The sequence below is a fragment of the Psammomys obesus genome, unplaced genomic scaffold (genome assembly GCF_907164565.1).
Source record: "Psammomys obesus unplaced genomic scaffold, mPsaObe1.curated_primary_1811, whole genome shotgun sequence".
In the NCBI taxonomy this organism is placed as follows: Eukaryota; Metazoa; Chordata; class Mammalia; order Rodentia; family Muridae; genus Psammomys; species Psammomys obesus.
The window spans coordinates 15,626,808-15,649,377 of record NW_026593286.1 but is presented as its reverse complement, the minus strand read 5'-3'; the positions used below and the strand labels follow the sequence as shown (position 1 = coordinate 15,649,377).

Below are 22,570 nucleotides of genomic sequence, written 5' to 3'. Positions count from 1 at the left end.
TCTTTCTTTCTTTCTTTCTTTCTTTCTTTCTTTCTTTCTTTCTTTCTCTTTCTTTCTTTTTCCTCCCCCTTCTCTTCTTTCCAGTGCTATGAACTGAGCTTAAGACTGTGTCAGTGCTACATAAATGTTCCCTACCACTGAATTACAGCTCTGCTTCTAGTTTATTTGATTTTATTTGGGTGAGGGATGCAGGCTCTCTCTACCTACCAGATTTCGATTAATCTCTAACTGAACTCATAATCTCCTCCTCTTCGCTAATGGAGTGCCAGGAAGACAGACAGACATGTGTCACCATCCTTGCTTAGTCATTATTTCTTGATGCCCATGAATTCCTGGTAGACAAGATCATGGCTTTTTTTTTTTTTTCTTTATCACTTAACAGTAGTTTATTTAATGGTCAAGTCCTACACTGTTCCAGATATTGTATGAGTTGGCCATGAATAGGTGTCCAGAAATATGTAGATCTGTATTAGAAGAGAAGCAGGTTGAGTTTCAGGGACAAGGAAACCTTCCCTCCTTAGACTTGGTTGTCAGCACAAGCTTCCTGCCATTCTGGTTTCCACACCGTATCCCAGAAGCTGTTCTGTTCTAAAGCGAAAACGATACAGGTGGATGATGAGTTTCCCAGTGATCTCACATTATTGCCTGGGGATGTTCTTAGTGTTCAGCGGTCCAGACAATCTGTGGAGGGGTGCTTTATGCTTTTGATAAATCTGGCAGCTATAGCCTCCGCATGCATGTGTGCAAAAGCTGTAATGACATTTATATGCATGAATGTGGATATGCATGCATCTTCACATGTTTATAATGAGTTTGACGCTCATTAAAGCTTGGGATCAGGGTTCTCAACTTGTGGGTCGCCATCCCTTTGGGAGTCCCATATTATATATCTTTCATATCACATACTTACATTATGATTCATTACAGTAGAAAAATTACAGTTATGAAGTAACAGTGAAATACTTTTATGGTTGGGGGGGTCACCAAAACGTGAGGAACTGTATTAAAGGGTTGCAGCATTATGAAGGCTGAGAACCACTGGTTTATGTGTCTGGATTCCAGGGTTGGAAAAGTCTATGGATAAAGTGTCCGTATGCATGAGGGACAGTGTGCACATGCACATAGAGGTCAGAGGTTGACAGCAGGTATCTCTCTCCATTGCTCTCCCCCTTATTTATTGAGGCAGGGTCTATCGAGGACCCCATAACTCTCGATTTTTGCCTAGTCCAGCTAACTGGCTTGTTCTGGGGTCCCTGACCTCATTTCCCACGTGCTGAGAATAAAGGTGGGCTGATAGGCTGAAGATCCGAGTTCCCATCTCCTTGCATCGCAAGAATCCTGTACTACCCACTGAGCTTCTCCTTCGGCTGCTCAAGTTATTCCGGTTCCTTCACACCATCATGGAGCCCACATCCTCAATGTTTACTATCCTGGTTTTTAATGACCATAGGTCAATGACCATGCTGTGGTTTGGATTTGAAAAGTCCCTCCAAGTCTCTCGTGTCAGAGGCTTGTTTAGCGGTATTGGAGGTAGGGGGTTTTGGAAGCTAAGGCCTAGAAGGAGGTGTGAAGTCACTGGAGGCCAGCCTGTAGGGGACTGTGAATGTTGTTCTTTTTTTCATTTCACTTCTCTGCTCTGAGGAGAGCAGAGTCTCTTGTATACTCCCACCAGATTGTACTGTGCCATCACAGGGCTAGATCAACAGAGCTGATCAATCAGGGTTGGAAACCTATAAAACTGTAAGCTCAAATAAACCATTTTTCTCTCTAAGGTGATGTATTTCAGGTATTTGTCACAGTAATATGAAGCTTACTGACACAAAGCATGTGTTATCTTTTTTTTTTAACGGCAACTTTGTCTTCCTTAGATAATTTATTCATGCTACTTAATTGTAGGCCCTAAAAGTTTCCTACAGATTGCCCACCTTGAAAAAAAAATCATATTTATTTCTTTTCTCTCCACTAGAGACTTGTTAACTTATGAAACTTATAGGACTCAATTTATTATGCTTGTAGTTGAGTAAAGATGGAAGAACATTGGAATAGCGTAGGGTTAAAACTCTCATTCCTAAATATACCTTGTATTTTTATGACAATGCTTTGATTTTTCAGGAGTTGGAGATGAAAACACTTGAGCTGTTCCTGGAACACTTCAGCTTTTTGACACTTTGGCCCTTTGTGGCTTAGTTTCCTCTTTCACAGAATTAATACCACTTACCTCAGAAGGCTCCTGTGAGGATTGCTAATTTATATGAAACATTCAGAGCTGTACTAGCATGCCCTGGGCATGAATGCCAGCTATTATCCTTATTTCCCTAAACTTCCTTTGTCTGTCACCTTGTATCCGCTTATTTCATTGTCATTTTAGTGTCTTTACAAATTTTGTACTTTGCTATTTGAATTTAAATGCATTTGCACAGAAATTTAATTTTTACAAATTGTAATGATTTTTATGAGAATCATCCAACCTATCAGCTGTTGTTGGACATTTAAGCTCTTCCTTGTTTAAAGAAAAACATAGATATGCCTATAATGGGCAGATTAACATATTTTTCTTTTTAACACTGACACATTTGGGTAGAGTATATGACACTCAATCGATGTTTATGATACTATGTAGTGATATTGGGGTTTAGCCATAAGTTTTCATTTCTAAACAACCAAATCTTCACCACTAGTTATTTTGAAGTATGCAATGAACTGTTGTCAATCATAGCTATTTTTCTATACTGTCAAATATTAGACATTATCCTTCACATTTAAGTACACATTGGTTTTCGTTCCTTTCTCTGTTTTGTGTGATAGGCTTCTAATAAGCCTCAGAAGCGGCGTCTGCATTAATGTGTGTAAGAAGCTTATCTGACATGTCTGTGTGTTGCCTCCTGATGGAATATACCAGGAGACATGGCTATTTCAAAGTTCTGGCAGCATGAAGAAGGGTTTTGGCGGTTTAGCCACAGGGTCTGGTGTTTGAAACAGTCACCTTGGCGAGGCAGTAATCCAGGAAAGAGGAATGACACCACCGTTTCCCCTCTCCACACTGGCTATTTCTTCCTCACCAACACAGTATAAATCAGAGACAAGGTGGCTGTGGAGGTCAGCTCTTGTGGATTCACCCCAGCTTCCTTCTCACCAGCTGCTGTGATTCTTTCTTAACAGCTCACTCCTTGTTTTTTATTTTTCTTGTTGCAACTTCTGGTGTATTTACAAAACAAAAACCTCTATTAAAGTGCAGTTTTCACTGGGAGGAAGATCAAACAAACAAACAGATTGTAGATCTAGTCCAAGTAGGTACTGGTTTTGGTAAATTCCACTGCCAGACAGTCCTTAACAATCATGTCCACCCTTATTAACCCCAGAGATACTCCAGCTGCCAAGGTAAGAATTTAAACAATAATTTTAACTGAGATTTTACTGTTCCACATCTCCACTCAAACTTTGAGCACTTGCAGTTCTCCGATGGTTGGTGGCTTGGTTAGCAGCCTGTGGAACTGAGGTGCTGGGAGGCTGTGCTGTAACACCAGAAGCAGCTGCTGAGGCTGTCCACATTCCGCAACGGTGTTGGTCAGGTGGTCTACACCCTCCTTATGGTCCCCTTGTACCAACAACTCTTCACCATGCTGTATTTCTTCAAGGAAGAACTTCTGAATAATTTCGGCATCCCTGAGGTCAGGTGACTTGGACAGATTGTCTCTTCCCTTGACAAGCTTCTGATTTTTTTTTTCTTCTTCATTCTCGAAGCCTGTTCTTGAAGCTGAAGTCCATGCAGTCCAAATAGATGCAATATCAGATGAAAAGGGTCCCGTGCACACCTGCCAATCATCTTTGCTGCTCTAGGGCACGAGCATTGGTTAGCTCCAAGAGCTGGGACTGCCTGAGTGGCTCACAGCCACTGATTAGGACCGGAAGCACTCTTTCACTTCCTGCTCATGTCTTCCCAGGCTGCCCTTGGAGGCCTGCCTTTGGATTCTCCATCTGGTTTTCTGACCTCACTCCACCCTCCTGATTGCCTTTCTGGCTGTGTCCTCATTTTCACTTGCCATCAGGAGGCTCCTAAAATTGTGTGTATGCATGTAAGAAACCATACTCTTTGCCCTGAGGAATCCCCATCAGGCTTTTGGGAGATGCATAAATTCTTGATTAACGATACATCTGCCCAGCAGGTAATAAAAAACCGTCTCTTGAGTGCAAAGAGCAAACACAAGGAAGGGGCTGAGCTCCAAGCACTGTATAGTCAATGTCTTAGGTACCACAGGGTCGGGCCTCCCTGCAGAGCTGTCATTTCTCTAGTACAGCAGAAACACCTTCTTAAAAATACACACAGAGGAAGAGAACTGTTCATAAGTATTTATTGAAGTAGGGTACATCCACATATTATGCCCCTATGATTCCACTTACAGGTATAGACTCCGTAGAAAACAGTGCCTATGATTTGACCAGAAGCATGTGCGAGCATGCTCATAGCAATGCCATTCATAAACCATAAACTAGAATGTGCATCTTGGGAATATAGGCAAATAAAGTGGTAAGTATGCATACAAAGGGGCATTATTCAGAAACAAGAGCGAGCTTCCTTAAAGTGCTTGCTTCTGTATGAGTCCACCATGAGACTACAGCTCCAACGATAAAGAAAGGCTGCCAATCACAGGGGAGTGATCGGATCTGCTCATCGTCAGCCTGGTGCAGAGCTGACTGCTGAGTTTGGGTAAGGCTTTAGTGCCTAATTTGTACACTGGATTTGAAAAGCTGAGCTCTAAATTATGTCTGGTGTATTTCTCCGCACATAAACAGACAGAATTCTAGAACCCAGTCTAAGCTGTGTCTTCATTATCTACATTTTTGTTCATTCATTTGTTTGTTTAGACTGCTTCTGGTATCACTACTCACCAATTAATGTGGAAGATGATAGCTAACCATGGCATCAGTGCACGTGAACGTTTGGTCTTCTCACTGTCTTTAGGAGGATGCCGAATCATGCCCTATGTACCTTGTTGCATCTAGGGCTTGCTTCGGAGCCTGGCACATGGAAGGTGATCGATATATTTAGAAGCACTATTTGCTGAGGAAGGACGAAAACATTTCTTGGATTTAGGTAGAGTCAGCCAAATAATTATAGAAAAACAATCACAATGTAATTAGAACTCAGGGAAGTTCTGAATGGCCACAGGAGACTTGGCTTTCTGGGAGCAGACATGGCTGTTTCCTTAATAGTCCTAATAGGCAGGAGTAAATCAGCAGAGCCAAGCCTCCTGCTATGGCTCTCTGGCTACAGGGAGGAGAAGCCTAAGAAAGTAGAAACTTGACTTGGCTGAATTGTAGCTGTGGATCCTTGATTTGAAGGGACTGAGGTGGGATGCAGTGCTAAAAATATGGCCCCAGTAGAGATAAGGAGTCTGGATCTGGGTTTGCTAGGGCCAATCTAAGATGTGGGAAAGAGAGAATAAAAGCAAAGGAACAGACAAGACTTTGTGGTTGATGGAAGCTGGGGCTTGACATTCAGCCAGCTATGTAGCGGGAATTGGGCAAGTAGTGGAATTCTAAAACATAAGAAAGGAATAATGCTTGTCAAGAAGCATTTTAGTGTCTGCAGAAGTGTCTGTCAGACATTTTAGTGTATGCTAAGTGCTTGTAAAATAATCTCATTTAACCTCTACCCCCTAATAGATGATATGGTATTTAATATAATTGATTATGATATATTATTGACCCCATTTTATAGATTAGTGTTGAAGTAAATCAAGGTGTAGTTCCCCCAAGATTACATAGCCTTTTCTGAGTCAGGAGTGTTGCTCCTTAGCCATCCAATTGCAAAGCTTAGATTCAAAAGCAGAATGATAGCTTCCAGAAGTAAGGAGGGATATCCGGCCTGGAAGTAGAAGACAGGGCTCAAGTTTGGCCGAGACTAGAGTACACAGGTAGATGATCAGGGAAATACAGAGAAAGAAGTTAGGACCTCACATGGGAGGTTCATGTATCAACACTGGCAGGTTTTTTTTTTTTTTTTTTTTTTTACTTTTTCTGTAGCAGGTCCATTTCTGGGCTCTTGAGGTACTAAGGTGATGAATACATGGTTCCTAGGACTTGGGTCCTGGGTAACATTGCAGAATCTAGTTATTGGAGTCTGGAGCAAGTGCTAAGTGATCTTGAGATAAGAATAAATAAGTGGTGATTTTTTTTTTCCTGAGCTATCTACTTCTCTCTCTCAAATTCCAGGGTGAAATTAGCTGTGAGTGAAAGATCAAGTGACTTTACCATGGGGAAAATATGCTTTGGGGTATGGAAAGAGTGCTTTCCCAGGTCCCTCCTACTTTAAGAAATTGCTTCTGTTCCTTTTTTAGCCAATCTTGGTGAGACTTTTAGGCAGGGTGCCCATCCTTAGGCAGTAAGCGGATCAATGTGTGGTACAAAATAAATTAAATAGAATGCTAGATGGTATTCCATGGACAGAAAGGGGCTAAGGAACACTGATTTCCTGAGCAGATACCTGGCAGCTGTCTATATTTCTCCTACTACTTCAAAGCATACAGGGGATCTGGCTTCTGTCCCTTTGCTCCTTGCCTTCCCAGCTGCTCCTCATTTTAAAAATGATTTCCATTATTTGTGAGGTAGATAAAGTTTATGTTGCATATAGGCAGAGGGCACAAAGGTCATACATTTAGGACAGTAAGGGGACTAGATCCTGAGTTTGTGTAAAAAGGGACTCTCTGCTCCGTATTGCTGTGTCCGAATGTCTAATTTGATGTCTTACTGATGTTAAATCCTCAGTGGATGTCATCTGAATAAGGAAAATAAGTGAACAAATGAGCACACACATCTTCTCTCATCGCTTGGCCACTGTGGTGGTGTAGACATGGTTTAGCACTGGTAACAAATCCGATAAGGCAGTGTCTCTAAGCAATCCTGCCAATCACTTTAATCCAGCCAAGATGACTTCCTGTTTTGCGAGTAAAACAAAGCACATCTTCATTTTTATAACAGCCACCATTTCTCCTGAGAGAAACAGGGTTATTGTAATTCCAGCTTAGCTGAAATATGTAAGGCTTACTCATCCTGTGCATAAAATTGATAACTTGTGCATCTGGGACTGTCCGTCTCTTTCCTATTAATCCATTTTAGGCTTTATAAGTCAACTGAGCATTCAGCTTTTGAAAAATGATTCTGGAAAATTATTTTGCATAAGTACTAGTAAATACTGGCGTGTATTCCTGGCAGGGGATGGAAATAGTCCATTTGGTCTCTGGTGGCCCCAGGAGCAGAAATAGTGGCTGGAGACTTGGCTGAGTTTGGATGGCAACAAGCATGTGCTGGTCAGTTTTACTTTCCATTTAATGAGGATGATTCATTTTAGAATTGCACAAGGGAGGACCACAAGGCAGATGAGAGAGATACACACATGCATATCAATAGCCAGAATGACTGGTAGTGGGGAAATGGTTAGCTTTCTTCTCTGGGCTCACGAATGTGTCCAGTTGGAAGGTTCTAATAAGGTTATTAAGTTTATGTTTGTAGACTATAAGCACGGCCAGGCTGTTAATCTTTTTGTAAATTGTGAGCTGCGGGATATTTTGCAGCTGAAAGACGACAAGGATATTGGCAACTTCGGCCTGTTTAATTCCACCACTGGCCATCTCTCTGTGCTGAAGGAATGGGAATTGCGGCTCCTTAAAAAAAAAAAAATACCCAACTGTTTATAGACCCGAGAGACCTCAAAGTCTACATAAGCTGACCAAGCACCATAGTTTAGAAAGAGGGGGGTGTGATACTGGAGTGATTTGGGGTATGTTACTGTGTGGATCTGAGTTCAAATGAGGCCTGTGGAAACACATAAATGGAAGGTAAAGATGATTAATTTAAGTAAAAGTTAAAAGCAAAGATCTCCATCGAATATTTGTGGCAAAGATTTATGATACAAAACTGAAAAAAAGAGAATGCTGCAGCTTTCCATTTACAGGTTTTGTCAGTCAGTTTACTTGGTTTTTGAAGAAATTAATTATTTATAGTTATTTCTTCCGATAGCACACATTATCTTATTAATGGTGATGCTTCAAGTTAATTTTTTCTTGTTTCTATTTTATTGATTTAAATTTTTTCATCATCATTATTATTTACAATTTATTCACTTTGAATCCTGCTTGTAGCCCCCTCCCTCATCTCCTACTGGTCCCACCCTTTCTTCCTCTTCCCCGCCATGCCCTTTCCCTAGTCCACTGATAGGGGAAGACCTCCTTCCCTTCTATCTGACCCTAGCCTATCAGGTCTCATTAGGAATGTCTGGATCCTTTTTCTCTATGGCCTACTAAGGCCACCTCACTAGGGAGAGGTGATGTCCTTGTCAGAGTCCATGTCAGAGAGAACCTCTGCTCCCCTTACTAGAAAACCCACATGGAGACTGAGCTACCTATGGGCTACATCTGAGCAGGGAGTCTAGATCCCCTCCATGAATGGTCTTTGGTTGATTCATCAGTCTCTGCAGGAGCCCAGGAGCCCAGATTTTTTTTTTTTTGTCTGCTGGTCTCCTTGTGGAGCTCCTGTCCGCTCCAGGTATTTCTGTTTCCCCCTTCTTCCGTAAGATTACCCGTACTCTGCCCAGAGTTTGGCTGTGAGTCTCAGCATCTGCTTCCATCCCCGTTTGTGTGAATCCTTTCAGAGAAGCCTCTATAGTAGGCTCCCATCCTGTTTCTTCTCTTCCACCATTTCCTATGTCTATCCTGTTTGCCATGCTGAATGAAATTTAAGCCTTCTCCCTAGGGTCCTCCTTGTTGTTTAGCTTCTTTAAGACTATAGATTTCAGTATGTTTATCTTATATTATATTGCTAATGTCCACTATGAAATTTACAGGTAAACTAGAAAAGATCATCCTGAGTGAGGTAACCCAGAAGCAAAAACACACACATGGTATATTCAAGTAAGTATTTAAAGCTGTATGCCAGCTACATGAGGTTAAATGGTCTATGGATTATCTCTTCAATATCACAAACAGCACCCTCATTGTGAATTGCATAAAAATGAAAACAGTTTGTTTTTGGAAAGTGGGTGCTGTTATTGGACTGCAGCATGCCTAGCAGGTGATAGAGATCAATTTTTGATCAATAAACAGAGGTCTAAGAAAGGCTCTAGGAATGTTGGTCCAGATGGCGGGACCAGAGGCAATAGCATGGCAGAAGAGGGCCTTAGGGATGAGGACCTGGTCTAAGTTATTTTCTGAAACTGCAAGTCTCAGCCTCAGCTTCTCATTAGTCAGAGCAACACTAAAGGATCAAGAAGGTCCACAGCTTAGGGTCAGTATGTAGCGGTATGATTCATCTCACAAGAATAACAAAAATAAGCAAATTACTGAGTACTACCTGAATTATAGTCTTGGCAAAGGGCATCTAAATCAGTAAGCCAGAATCCAGCCAAGGAGGCTGGGAGCCAGAAGAGGCAAGAGTTTGAATTTCGACTTTTGTTAATGGCTGACTCATGCCCCTCAAAGAGATGTGTTAAAGTCCTAAGCTTGGTACCTGTGAACATGACTATATTTGGAAAAAAGAATCTTTGTGACATAATCAAGTTAAAATTTAGACATCAGGTCAAGAATCCCATCTGACTGGTATATGTAGAGAAGAAAGTACCTTAAGTTAGAGATGTGGGACCTGGAGATGGCGGAAGCAATGATTAGAACAATGCAGCTGCCAGCCAAAGAGTTCAGATGAGCAGGAGATTCTTTAAGAGTACAGGAAGAAGCAGAGAAGACTGTTCCAGGAGCCTCCTAAGGAGTATGGCCACTGATGCCTTGCTTTGTCCATTCAGACTCCAGAACTACCAGGCAGTACAGTTCCGTTATCTTAATCTGAAAAGTGTCTGGTGAATTGTATGACCACCCTGGGACATCACAATAATTCTCGTTGGCAGTTTTGTATTGAGACAGGTTCATAGCCCCGGCAGAGCTAATTTCATAGAGAGTAACAAGTTTAGAGAGAGGGCTAGAGAGAGGGAATCCCTCTAACTGAGGATTGGCTAAGTTCTCCTTGGTCCATGTGCTGCCAATCTTGGGTGAGCAAAACATTTCTATCCCCACAGTAGGAGCAGGCCCCGCATGGTGTGTTTGCCAATGTTGCAAATCAGTGATTTTTTACCCCCCCCCAGTTTTGTCTCTGAGTTCTCCCCTCCCTCACTTATGTTACCCATATGCTAAAGCAGGGGCAGAGAGGTCAATGTTTGAGGTAAAATATATACATATACATACATACATACATACATACATACATACATATATATATATATATATATATATATATATATGAATTCTTAGAAACTAACACAGGCACTGTACATCATGGTACCAATGTGATTCACAGACTTCCATCCTTGAGTGTCTACACCAGGAAGATGGGTGTATGTTGGAATCTGATGGGGTGTCAGGTAGTTCAAGGTGGGGTTGGTAGCAAAGCATTCAAATACAGCAGTTTTCTCTAAATGTGAGTTCATCTCTCCCTTCTCTCACACACGCACGGGTGCATATGAACACTTATACGTGCAAACACACGTACACACAGGCAGACAGGCAGACAAGCGGGCAGTCAGGCAGGCAGGCAGGCAGGCAGACACCTGCATGCATGCACCTAGGCTGAACTCTGTGATACTGCCAATGTTCTGATTCAGATGACCTGGGAGGATTCTGGAATAAGGACCGTATCTTAGTTGGCATCTGGCATCCAGACTCTTCCCACAGGCTCTTGCGGTAGCCATACTGATAACAGTCAGAGAGGGCTGTGTGCTGTCTCAGGGAAGTGGCCACATGTCAGCTCTCTAAAGATCTTTAGGCTGGTATTGTGCACTGCCGGGTGCCACCATTTGCTTCTCCTGGGGTGGTTTGCCCAGATAGGCTGAGGAGTGGCCAGGTAATCCTTAGCTGTCCTCCCAACCCTTTCCTTCACCTCCATTTCTAGGGAGTTTCCTTTCCTTTCCATACAAATGTTATAGGCATATCGTGTATATATATAATGTATATATAATATATATATTATATCTGTATCTACTATCTATCTATCTATCAACTATAAGCAATTTTCTAGCATGGTTTATGGCAACTCTCCCTCTCTGTCCTTGACAGTGGTGGTTATTAATGTTCCCAGGCTTTTTTATTTTTATTTTTAAATCATGGAAAGACCAAATGATATACTCTTGATAATTTGATAAAATGTTATTGACTCATTAGCACTGTTACTATGAAGTACATAAGCTCAGTGTTGAAAAAAAAATCCCTTTCACAGCAACAGGGCTGTGGTTCACCACAGTAGAGAATCTATGTCCCCTGAAGGAAGTAAAAGGAATATGGGCTAACGTTCCAGAAAAATGTAGAATGACAAAAGGCCAAACACCACATTATTTCACTTATATGAGGCATCAAAATACTCACATTCATACAGACAGAATCTAAAATTATGATTATCAGGGCCAAGGACAGAGCTTTACCTGGGAAGATGAGAACACCGTGAGGGGGAATGGTGAATGATTACAGGACAGCAGTGGAGGCTACGGAATTGTGCGCTGAAAATAGTGAAAGCAGGAAATAGTGCTGTGTATATTTTACATGCTTTGCTGTGGCTAACACAGCTGAAGAGAAGAAGAAGAGCAGGGAACCTTAGCAAAGCACATTCCTAGCGGTCATCTTCCTTTCTTTCCCAGGTTGTTTCTATGATGTGAGTCCTGCTGAACATGGCCTGGTGAAAACCACATTCTTGGGTTTCTTAGCAAGCCTCTCTAGCTGTGAAGCCACACGTGCCAGCCACAGCTTCTCAGGTTAAACGGGAACAGGGTGAAACAATAGGGCTTATCAAAGAGTGCCAAAGGGTCACCCTTGGTCTCTGGCCTCTCACAGCTACACCCCACTTCCCCAGTGCTCCTTTATTTCTTTTTTTTTAATTTAATTTTATTTTTTTATTATTAGTTACATTTTATTAACTCTGTATCCCAGCTGTATCCTGCTCCCTTATTCCCTCCCAATCTCCTCCCTGCCCCTTTCCAAGTCCACGGTGACTGGAGAGACAGCCGTGGGTGCTGGGAACTGAACTCTTATATTTATGGTTGTGAGCCTAGCCTTTAACGGCTGAGCCATCTCTCCATTCCCCCTTTATTTCTTATACAAATACAAGAAAACAGTATTTTTGAATACCTTTTGAAAGGCTCGTTTGAAACCAGTATTTTTCTGGAGAGATTTATTAAGTTCTTAGATACTGCCAGCAACCACTTTTCATATAATAAAATTTGCCTCAATGAAGGTTATTTTAAACACTTTGGCTTTCAAGAATTATCTGTAAAAACTATGAATATAGTTTCTCCTATTACCATTGAGGCCCATGTCACCCCGAGTACTCTCTGAGAATATTAACATTATAATATCATCCTGAAAATTTTTCATTAAGAAAAAAGTCATTCTTCATATACCTAAAACAATTAATTATTAAGTACTACAATAAGCTATTCCAATCTTATTCAAATATACTCTGAAAATACCACCCTAATGGGACCTTGTACTAGAAGGAGTTCTTTAGCTTTCAGTGGATGGTAAATGTTTTTGGAATCTCAGTTTGAAGAGAGCTTTCGACTTAGAATTGGTTTATAACATTCTCCAGTGCTTTATTAATTTACATGACCTTGACTGGACCCTGAATCCAGTCTTGAATCTCCATTTTCCAATCTGCAAAATGAGACTGGTGCTAATTCATATCCAGTAGAATTGCTAGGAGAATTAGAGATAGTAAGAGGAAGGGGACTCTAAAAGAGATACAGAGCTGTGTGCTACTACTGCCTTGTGTGTTTGTTTTTCATTTCAGTGTGTGTGTGTCTATGTCTGTGATGTTCAGGAACAAAATTAGCAGATGAACAGACAGCATCATTATGTCTAACACTAAAGCTGAATGGAAGAGATTGTATATAATGTCAGTCAGAAGTAGGAGGAACTGACTACAGGGAGGACCCAAAAGTGAGCTAGGAGAGGTCAAGGGGCTGGATTGGGTGAGCCAAAGTTCTATAGACACACGTCCTCTAACTATGCTGCTTTGGTCTTGGGTGGAGAGGCTGCTAGTTCAGTCACTGACTAGAACTGTCCATGCAGAAGGTTGAGGCTTGGCAGACTTGGACTCTGAGTCATCCCCAAACAAAGGGAATGGGTGTGTGAGAGCTTTCAGGATACTCAGAGACATTCAGGTAGTATTAATTTAATGCATTCTATTTGATCCAGGTAGTGCTGGGTATTATCGGGGACACATTGTGGGAAGGAAGTAGTAGAATCTCATAATGTAAGAGATTAATAAGCTATGAGGTCAAACTAGTATTTGTCATTTCTTTCTAGAAGGATCCTAGGCTGACTTTCACTACTTACTGTAAGCCCTGTGACTCAGAAATTAGTCCTCTGTGAAGAGGTGGCCAATGTTGGTTTTATAATGCCTGTGGAGATATCTTATATACAATCCCATAAAGTGATTTGTAAGTGCCAAGACTGTCATATTGGAGAGACGAATTAGAGATGCTATGGACATAATGGGTTGTGGAAACTGGCATGAATGCTGCCTTCAGCGAGGGGTCTGTCCCAATAGCTAGTCCTTTATTTTGACTTTGAATGAAATAAGAGTGGTACAAGCCCTCAATTTGACTTTTGCCCATGAGTTCAGAATGATTAAGGCCTCTTGGATGGACACAGGATGTACAAATGCAAGATACTAATGTAAACCAGACCATCAGTGGCTTATTTGAAGGTCCTTCTAGAATTCTTGTTCTAAGTTCTTTGTATCTGTTAGAAGCTATTTTCTGCCAGATCATGCACTTTTACCTACTACTTAGTTTCAGATTACAGCCCGTAACTCATCCTTTGCATTTTTCAGGCTTGGAAACTTAAGCCCAGTCCTCCTTTTGATCGTGGATTAAAGAGGAAAGGGATAGTTCAAATAAGCCTTAGCCGGTTATGTAAGGTTTCAGAAGAGTGGCTTAGCCACCAAGGTGGGGTTTGCCTGCATGCCTGCTTTTACCACATTGTTGAGAGGCCTGGTTTAAGAAACTAATTTTAGATATCTTTAACTAGCCATTCTTCTCCCATTAAGTGGATTCAAAAGATGCCCTAACACAGCCTCAATTCAGACTTTTACAAGGTGTTGGTACATTTTTCTTTCCAGTCACACAATTGGAGGAATAAATTTGGCTTGCCTGTTAATACTAATACTAGATTCTTGGTGTTTTAATTTGTATAAACTCCCCCATCTCCTTGGCAACCATTTGGATGCCTAAATGCCCACCACACTGCACAGATCAAGAGGGAAAAATAAAAATCTAAAATATTTACTAGTTACTGCTTTATTATAGAAAATGTACATATGATTCTCTAGAGGCAAAAAAAAAAAAAAAAAAAAAAAAAGAAGTACTAAAATGGTAAGAACATGAAGCTAAACTTTCCTTAACTTGCCCCAAGATATACCCGGACTTCTTCACACACTACCTTAATAATATGGCAGAGGCTTGCTTATGTGGGTGTTCAAGTTCTTAGTGTACTTTCAGAGAGAATCCTTTGTTGGCTCATATTTGATAAGAAAATTTAAAGCCATGTTGGGGTCAGGAGAGTGACTCTGACCATGCTGACTAAACCTAGAATGATATTCACATTGGTATTTGAAGGACTGGGTAGCATTTTTAAACTCTTTGTGGCTATTTTGATGATCACACTTAACTACTCTTTTTTCACACCATGAACATAATTATTATGGATGTTAACTATAATCTATAGCATTAAGACACTAACAGAGTGCACAAAAACCCATGAAGGTAGGGACATGATCATCTCTTTGGTTCAGTGTTTGAGTAATTAAATCAGACATTCTAAGAATTAGAGTGGGACATCTCATATCCAAGAAAAATCAGAATGAAAACCTAGGTTCTTTCAGCTACGGCTCTTTCTTTGTTGATTGCATTTTATCTGTTGGGGAGAGATGAAATTATTTATTTTCAGTGTATTGACTTAAAGAAAAACTCACAGAAAAGGTCATTATTTACTTTATAAAAATATTCATAACTGAGTTCTTTAAACTATAGGATCTCTGTATACTTAAAATACCTTTGCACTTCTCTCTCCTTCATCCTTCTCTGCTTTATCCCTCCCTCTCTCTCCTCCTGCTTCCCTCCCTTCTTTCTTCCCTCCCTTCTCTTCTTTCTTTCTTTCTTTCTTTCTTTCTTTCTTTCTTTCTTTCTTTCTGTTTGTCAGTCTGTCTTTCCTTTTTCTTTGTTTCATTCTCATGTAGCTCAAGCTGGCTTCGAAATCAGCTCCAGCAAGGCTGGCATTGAATCCTAATCTTCCTGCCTCTATCTCTCAAGTACTGATACTACAGGTATGACACGATCCAATATAATATAATTTACAAGCCACTAGTAGTATCATTTAGGAATACAACTCTACCCAGAATATGTGTTCATATAAGAGGATTGAAGGAAAGGAGGCATTTTTTTTTCTTTAGGAGTAGAAGCGGGGCAGGCCCTGAGATAACCTTAGGGTGGTGCCATTTAGCCAATCTCCTTCTTGTAAGGGCGTGGTCTATGTTTAAGAGAAACAAAAATATGTTATTATTCAGATGCTGAGAACTCGAATATACCCAGGACTTGTCTATCTTGTTTTAGAAATGATGGGGAAGAAAAATAAGTAGGGATTTGAGTTCTCTTTATGACTGTTGTTAATGTTGCCTTTTGAATGCCGATGAAAGAGACCATTTGGTTGCTTAAGTTGGATAGGAACAGAGGAGGCATTTAAAACTCAGGCAAGATCAGTCTACTAACAGGATTAGTGCAGAAGGCGGTGACTAAAGAGAACAGGGAAAAAATGAAGAGAAAGACCAAAGAGCTTGCAACAAAGTAAGCCCATCCTATTAAGAGCTCAACTCTGTGGTCTTGCTGACACCATTGCATTCCTGAGATGACCTGCTCGCAGGGTGTGATCAAAGGTATACCCAGAGAACAGTGAAATGCTAACTTGAAAAGTGCAGGGTGCAATTAATAAACTTTTGTTTTTTTCTCTTAAATGATGTTGAGAAACAAGTTTTGTGAAATTATTTTCCCCTCATTGAGCTGACAGAACTAACCTGTGTGGTTTGATTCCATAAGGCTGTGGTCCACAAAAGATTCTGAAAGCTGTTTTCAATGTCCACTTGTAAATTTTGTTTTCCTCTTAGCCTCTGTCTGGACACAACAATCTCAGAACTTCAGAAATCCCATTCTGAGATTTCCATGGATCTCAGGGTAGCTTAACTGAACAAACCCAGGTGCCTGGAACGGGTATCTTTATTCAATGATTATCACCATTTCGTCAGTTCTCAACATTTTTCCTTAAACTGATCCCATCTGTACATTCATGGATCAATGTGGGTGGGAAATCCAATTACATCAATATTTTATTTCCAGAAAAATAGCAGGCAAGAGGGTCCACTGAGACCCATTACATTTTCAGAGCCCAGTAGAATCGAGTGCTGTTAAATAAACCATTGGCACATAATCAACGACCATTTATTTTAATGCAGAATGATCTGCTAACAGCAGATAGAAACCATTCAATATCATCGACAAACAGATAGCTCATAGCCTTAAATTAGTTAGCCTATTTTTGTAATGAATAGAGACTTAATTTGAGTTTCCTCATCCTGGGAACACGAAACAGAATTATATCATACAGTGAATAACGGTTTGAAAGATTTTAATTTAGTTTGGCACTGTGGGTTCTTCTAATTATTGCTGACTCTTCACGTGGCAAAGACAGTGACCCTGAGCCCAGGGGCAAAACAGATGCTTCTCACCTGCAGACTCATTATCAAACTAATTATTCTTCAAATGATTTTATAATATTCACCGGGAACCCAATCCTGGAACTATAAATAAAGGTTTAAGTCATTTATAGTATGCTTGCCTGTTGGAGAACTTGCATGTCCTCATATACCCCAAGGTAAGTTCTTTACATTTTCAGTCCTGAGTGTGAATTCTTTCTCTGTACCATCGTTTCCAAAACCCAGAGTAGCCCAGTTTTGCTACTTTTGTGGCCTGAGGACTGCTAAATTTATTGATCTCAGTTGTCAACACTTGGAAATTGAAAATTTTGCAAAAGAATTTTGGGTTCTACATTTGCCAGTGACAGACTGGCCATGCTAGAAGCCTCTGCTCAGGACCTGAGAGTGACCAGCGCTGATTAACAAGTGCACTCTTTTTCAGGAGCAGGCACACTACTTTTTCACAAGTAGAACAGGGGCTGGTGTCAGTTGCTGGCCATTATTCTGTACCTGTGCTCAGTCATTTTATTTGTCCCCTGCTTCTAAGGTTTTAAAACATTCCACGAGCTTAAGAAATTCTTACTTGAAGAACTCCCATTTCATAGCCAAAATATTTGATCCATGTTCCATATTAAATATGGGAGGGACTAGAAAGAATTTAAAGTAAACTCTCATAATTCTACTTTAAAAATAATTTTGATTTTTACAATTTGACTATTTTGGAGTATTTGCATATAAGGCAGTGTTATGCGAGTGTGTGCACATGCCTGTGTGTGTGATCAGCTGTTCTGCATATCCACGGGTTCTGCCATTTGACTGCGAAGTCAAATTATTTAGAAGAAGGGTTACTAGAAGGGAAGATTTTTCAGCTGACCTACTGTAGCTTTAATCCAGGACAGGAGTCAATGTTTTGTTTTTTAAGTTGGTGGTGAAACAAAAATGGAAAACAAAGTCATAAACCCGGAGCCCCTTCATGTTCTCTCATCACTAATCTAGAGATAGAGATTTTATTCAATTATGCAGCAGTAATGACAATACTGTGATGTCACAAGTAGAAATTTCTCAGGAAGCTTCATATTCCATCACGCTGTTTGTAGATGCCTTAAAATGTCTTTTCTACTCCTTGTTGCATTTGAGATTATGTTAGTCATGGGAGCAGCAGCTAGAATTTACAAACACAGTAGTGAAGAAGCTCAAAATTTTTAAATGTATTATTTATTACAATTTATTCACTTTGTATAATTGAAAATGTTCCATCAGCAATTTGATAATTGCATTCTAGGATGGGTTTTCTTTGTAATTTTGGGCATTTCGTTTTAGTTTGTTAAAAACATTACTCTGTGAAGGTGTCCATGGGCTCTGTGAGACTCCTGTAGGGGTGGTTATCATAACACAAGTAGGAGGCCTACCCTGAAGCTGAGATCTGGTTAAACTGACACCCCACCCTGTAGTGGCTGGGAGGAAGAAGGTGACTGAAGAGGCCCAAACAATGTTAGCAATGAGAAACCGGTGAGATTAGTGAGAAACCGGTGAAATCAGTCAAATGTATGGGAAGCAGAAGTAGAGGGTCCGTGGGTAGAAGAGTGGATTCTTCTCAGTGTGACTAGAGGAACAGATACAGCTCATCTGGAAGCAGTGGGGTTACAGCTTTGTGGAACAGAAAGCAGATTTGGAAGAAGGTATTTTTTTTTAATGCAGCCCTTCTTCAAAGTTCTACATGGAAATGGAATTATGAAAGACAATGACATTAAGATATAGTTGTTAAAGCTTCTCCAACTTGTCATCTAAAATATACGTGCATCATGAACACACTAGATAACACAATGTAGTGATGTGTGTTCCTTGCTCTCTGTTTCTGTTTGTTAATTCCCATATAATATTGCATATCCGGAGTAGAACAAAGTTGGAAGACTCACTTCAAAATCACTACAAAGCTACAGCTCCCAAGGCAATCTGGCATTGGGATAAGGCGACTATAGAAATTTGTGGATAGAGTTTGGGAAGCAGGTTAGTGTCTACATTTGTCGTTACTGAATTACCACAAAGGTGTCCAAACTACTGAAGAGGAAAAGAAGCAAGAAGAGTCATTCCAACAACTGGTGCTGGTATAACTGGGTACCCATCTGCAAGGAATGAAAATTGTACCAAACTCAAAATTGATCACCCTATGGAAGAGCTAGCACAATAAAGTTCTCAGAAAAAAAAAATTGTAAGAATGTATTCATGGTGTCCATTAGGAGACAGTTTCTTAAATATGGCACTAAAAGTACAAGGAATAATAATTGTTCCTTTACTAAAGTTAGACTTTATTAAAATTAGAAATTTTATATTATGGCTGATAATATGACTCAGCAGGTAAAGGTGCTTGCTGCCAAAGTTAATGGCCCAAGTTTGATCCCTAGAGCCTACATAGAAGAAGGGAACTAACTTTTGCAAGTTTTCCTCCATTTGCTTGCTGTGATATGCATGCACCGTTCCATACACACAAAACGAGTAAATAAATATAAAGCAACAACATTTCTTTCCTAATGATGCCCTTAAGACTAGGAACTGGCAGTTGTACAGTGGGAGACATTCGAAACCATGAGTCTGCTAGAAGATGAGCATTGGGAATGTAGAAATGCTTCTTGCAACTCAGCATTTAAAAAGACTAACAACCCAGATAAAAAGAGAAAAAAAAAACTGAACAGATATTTCTGCCAGGAAGATATAAAAATGACCAACAAACAGATGAATAAGTGTCCTGCATCGTTAGCATTAAGAAAATGCATGTCAGAAATCACAATTGACACTTCATGCCTGTAGCACAGCTACATGAAAATGATAGTCATTAGCAGGTGTCAGAAAGGATGTGGAGACACTGGAACCGCAATACATACGTGTGGGAACAAGAATGTAAAATGGTCTAGCCACTTGGGCAAGACCATGTGACAATGACTCGAAATGTTAAACACATCATTGGTATGTGACCTAGCAATTCCTTCAAAGGCCTCACCTGCCCAAGAGAAGTAAAAGTATTTCTACAAAGAAATTCATGTTCAGATGTTCATGGCAATGTTATTTGTACTAGTCATAAATGGGAAACAGCCCCAACGTCCATCATCTTGAGATCAATTGAGCAGAATGTGGCACACCCAGACAGCAGGATGTCATTGGACAATGAAAAGAAACTGGTGGCACAAGCTATTACTGGGATGTCCCTCAAGAACTTTATACTGCTTGTAATCAGTGAAAGAACAGTATCTAGTGCATGATTCCATGGATAGGCACAGACTCCCTTAGAGTCTTTTGGATTTGAGGAAGTTATAGAAAAAAGATAAATGGATGGATTCTGGTCTTAGAGTGAGTGAGTGAGTGAGTGAGTGAGTGAGTGAGTGAGTGAGTGAGACAGGAAGGGAGGAAAGGAGAGAGGGAGGATGTAGACACGGGAAGCAGAAGACCTTAGAGGCTGAACTGATCTGTTTCTTGCATGGTCTTTCCAGGTTTATGGATCTACCACCATTCTATAAGAAGGTGATCTCTAGAAGCTTCTATATGGGGTTTTTTGGGCTCTACCTGGCTGATTTTCTCATGAAGAACTTATGAGAAAATGTGGGATCAAGCTGAAATTATAAGCATGACCCTTGCTATAATGTGACTTTGCCAGAAAACAAAGGGAACTGTCCGGGATTAAGAAAGCACGGTGTCTCTGAATTTTCTCCTCAATTCTAGAAACGTTTTCTATTTTAAGGGCTCTTGAAGGATAGTAACTACTTTAATCCCACATGATCCTATATAGGTCAAAAACCATCTTTCTTCCTCATAAGCATTTCCTCTGAGCGTTGAGTGTGTGCTTTCAAGTTTAAAGCAGCCTTTTAGCAATATCATCTCTTTTAAATCTGGATCAGAAGGTGAATGTTCTGGAGAGGCTAAAATCACCTGGGTAACCATTGCAAGACACATTCACGCATCTAAAGACCACGGTGTTTCTAATCTAGGAAACCCGCAGTATAAAATTCAGCTCAAGCTGAGAACACTTAGTTTTCCCCACCCTGGTTTACCTGATGAGAACACATATTTGAAGAGAAGGAACTTTCATATCCAAAGAGATTTCTTTTCCATCAGAATCCTTCTGGAACTTTTGAAATGTATGCCTACCTTCAAAGACAATTCTGGCTTTGCTGAAGGTTACCAATGTATAGAAAATGTTTTATTTCAGAAAATGTATAGGCACTGCACATAGCCAGGGGAGCTGGAGGCAGAACTTCAGGTTCAAACAAGAAATGGTAAAGCTGCCTGGTCAACTGAAAGCTTTTTACTCCCGTGGTGAAAGCTACCTAGAAAGCAAGAGAGCAAAATTCCTTTGAAGATAGGCTGGTACCTGGACAGAATGCAGTACTGAATCTGTGCCTTTAACCTTTTCAGATTCAACATGAGGTAACACCAGAAGTCAGGAAGACAAGTACAACCTTTCCACCAGACAAGACCTAGCATGTACTTAACTAAAGGCAGTATATAGCCCAATGCAGATAAGTACCAACTTAAAAGAAAAAAAAAAACTTTTTGTTGATTCTTTGTGAATTACACATCACGAACCCCAATCCCATTTATCTCCCTATCCCTTTGTACCCACCCTCTGACCTTACAACCTTCCCAAAAGAAAATGAAAAACAAAAATACAAAAAGAAATAAGACAAAACATAAAAAATAAACAACACCTTGTCGTGAAAGCTGTAGTGTGTCACATGTTGAGAGACCAAAAAGTTTAAAGCCCCAGCCCCCTGGGAAAAGAAACTAGCTTAATGCATTCTTTCCTCGCCTGCTAATTATACAGTTGCTAGGAAACCAGCCCATATGATCAGGCCAGAACTTTTTGTGGTCTTGCCGCCTGAAGTGGACCAATCATTTCAAAAGTCAATTTCCCTTACCCAATCATGTAACACCAAAGCATGTAAGTCCCTGCTTGCAGTTTTGCCGTATAAAAACCTTATTCCCCTAGACCGAGGGGCCGCATTCCTCTCCTGTTTCCACAGGAAGTTTGCGTCCTGTGTTCAAATACATACACAATTAAAAAAAACCCTCATGTATTTACAGCGGAGCCTATTCCTGGTCTTTTGGGGTTCGTGAACTGGGCATAACAATGTGTCCCACGTTATACCCTTTTTTTCACACACAGTTACTTGTGTTTATTGCAATGAGTCATTTGTCTGGTTCTAGGCCTCTGGTTTCTCCTACACTATCAATACTGGATCCTCATCGGGACTTCTCTGGGACATTGTGCTTTTGCCCTGTGCATTGGAAAGCCTATAGTCCTGGATCTTCAGGTCAGGGTGTTCTAGCCGTTCATAGATGAGATAGATGTTGGGGTGAGCCAACTCAAAGACCTGGATCTTGGCGTGGGTGCAGGAGAGTCTTCCATCTCTCCTGCACCCATGCCGCCAGAATCAGCTCTACTGTGCTGCCCAGTTGAGTTGCTCTCTGTAGTGGGCAAGGGGCGAGGCCAGCTCTCCTGCTGTTGTCAAGAAGACCTGGCACCAGCTCTTCTTCCTGTCGCAGTTGGTGAAGTATTGATAAGGGCATCTCACTTTCATTCACATGCTCATGCCCTTGGACCAGCTCACCCACGCCTCAACACCAGGGTCAGCTCTACTGTGTTGCTCAGGCGAGAGAGTACCAACTTTTGGGCCAGGCTGAGTTCAGATCCCAAATTCCTTGTGTTTTATGTATTATAGGGCAATTTCTATAAAAACCATAGATTGCCATAATCATTAGTATTTATTAATAATTAGTTATTAGTATTTATTGGAAGAAAGCAGCA

General features: G+C 40.6%; 1 pseudogene; it reads right to left on the bottom strand.

Annotated features, from left to right (window-relative positions):
- Window positions 1–3,411: 3,411 nt before the first annotated feature.
- On the bottom strand, window positions 3,412–4,456 carry LOC129683663 (mitochondrial import receptor subunit TOM20 homolog; annotated as a pseudogene).
- Window positions 4,457–22,570: the final 18,114 nt, after the last annotated feature.